This window comes from Alligator sinensis, unplaced genomic scaffold, assembly GCF_000455745.1.
Source record: "Alligator sinensis unplaced genomic scaffold, ASM45574v1 scaffold262_1, whole genome shotgun sequence".
Lineage (NCBI taxonomy): Eukaryota > Metazoa > Chordata > Crocodylia > Alligatoridae > Alligator > Alligator sinensis.
The window spans coordinates 3,715,864-3,717,630 of record NW_005841904.1 but is presented as its reverse complement, the minus strand read 5'-3'; the positions used below and the strand labels follow the sequence as shown (position 1 = coordinate 3,717,630).

At 44.1% G+C, this 1,767-nt stretch overlaps 1 protein-coding gene across 1 annotated transcript in view; it reads right to left on the bottom strand.

Moving 5' to 3' along the window:
• KNSTRN (kinetochore localized astrin (SPAG5) binding protein) overlaps nucleotides 1-1,767 on the bottom strand; it is a 9,217-nt gene that overhangs the window by 6,657 nt on the left and 793 nt on the right. The gene's annotated exons all lie outside the window — the stretch shown is intronic.

Genomic DNA, 1,767 nt, shown 5'->3' with positions numbered 1-1,767 from the left:
GCCCCGCCCCTGCCTCTCCCGGGGCAGAGGGAGCCCTGGGAGAAGCCCCATGGCTGCCCTATCCAGCCCCAGGCCCCACCCAGCCCAGCCTCCTGGCACTTAAAATTTATTTATTTATTTATTTATTTATTTATTTTTAAAAAAGCCCTATACTCACTAGCTACAAGAGCGGCAACTGGGGCCTCTGGGTGCTTGTGGCAAAGCCCCCTAGCACAGCAGGGATTGTCTCCCCTTGCACTTGCTTGGCACCTACGCAGCAGCTGCCCTATGCCACAGGTGCCGTGCAGCAAAACAAAAAACCTTGCCGCTCTCTCAATTCCAAATGGCTGAACCAATTGCAGCTACGTTACCAAATAATAAATAGTAGGCTGATTTCTCCAGGGCTCCACTGGACAGGAAAAAGGAAACCTAAGCAGAGCCTTCTTAGAAGCTGCATCCAACACTTGCTTTCCCTTCTGGCATTTTGGACAGCAGCAAAACAGGGCCAGGAAGTGCAAACTCCCTGTGCTTCCACCTAGCTCTGCCCAGGTGAGCTCAGTGTGACAGAGGCAGGCTAGAGAAGGAATCAGGGCTGGAATAAATTGTACAAGCTACAACTGATCAGCACACTGGGCTGCTTCTCAGGTCTAAGCCTTTCTGGGGGTGGCACAAAATGCCAAACGCACAGTTAACAACCCAGAAGTGCCAAGCTCAAGGCCACAGCAGGAGCACTCACCACGTGGCTTCGTCAGATTATAAGAAGTCTGCGAGTTCTACTAAATACCTTGTCACACAACGACACAAAAAGGAGAGGAAGCCTCTCTCACTGCTTTCCTACCTGTTTGCAAGCAACAGCCTGGATTTTGCCCTTTATCCCAGCAAACTTCAGCAGGGTGGATTTGTTTTAAAACCAAACTGATATAAATCACGATTTAAATCAGTGGTCAGAAAGCCTCGATTTAATCATCACTTTCTACAAAAAGTGCACTCTTGTTGTTTGATATCCTCTATTCCTTTAACTTCTTGAAACTTTGCACTTTTAGAGAGGGGTAAGGGCTTGACTCTGTGTACATAAACTTGCAGAGAGACAAAAGGGCTGATTGGTAGGCAAATCAGGTCTGTTATCTCTTGTCTCCATATACTGCTGTTATCAAGGATATTATCTCTGGAGATACAAATCCACAGTTTGAGAACTGAAAGAAACTAAGCATCGCAGAGATACTTAATGGGATCTAGACTGAGCGCCAAGTCCCACTGGGTAGTATGGTTTTCTTTAATCTTTACTAATCTATAGAGGAGCCTTTGGGAACCCCATAAGATTGGGCCCTTAATATAGTCCATGGCCTGTTGTGACCTATTTACAAAACTTTTCTAAGAAGGTTACATGAATATATCATCTCAAATTGTATACAATTAGAAGTTATAATTCCTATTCCATGATGCCATCTTGGAATTTCAGAGAAATCACTAATCCAGGGCTCATTTTATTATTTTTAATAATGATGTGAGGCAAGGATCCACCCCAGTAATTTCCATATTCTGGCCAAAACACAGGTGCAGATGAAAGAGTGAGCTTTAACTTACCTTAAATTAAAACTGTCTTTATATAGGTGCTTTTTTAAAAAAAGCATTTTAACAAAAAATCAGATTAAAAATTTTTTTTTAAATCCCGTTTTTATTCTTTTTTAAAATTGTTGATTTTTACCCACCCCGACCCTCAGCTTTACCAGCCCTAGCCCAACTCTTGTCACTGCTGCTGAGGAGGCCGCCAGCCCCTGGGGCACCCTC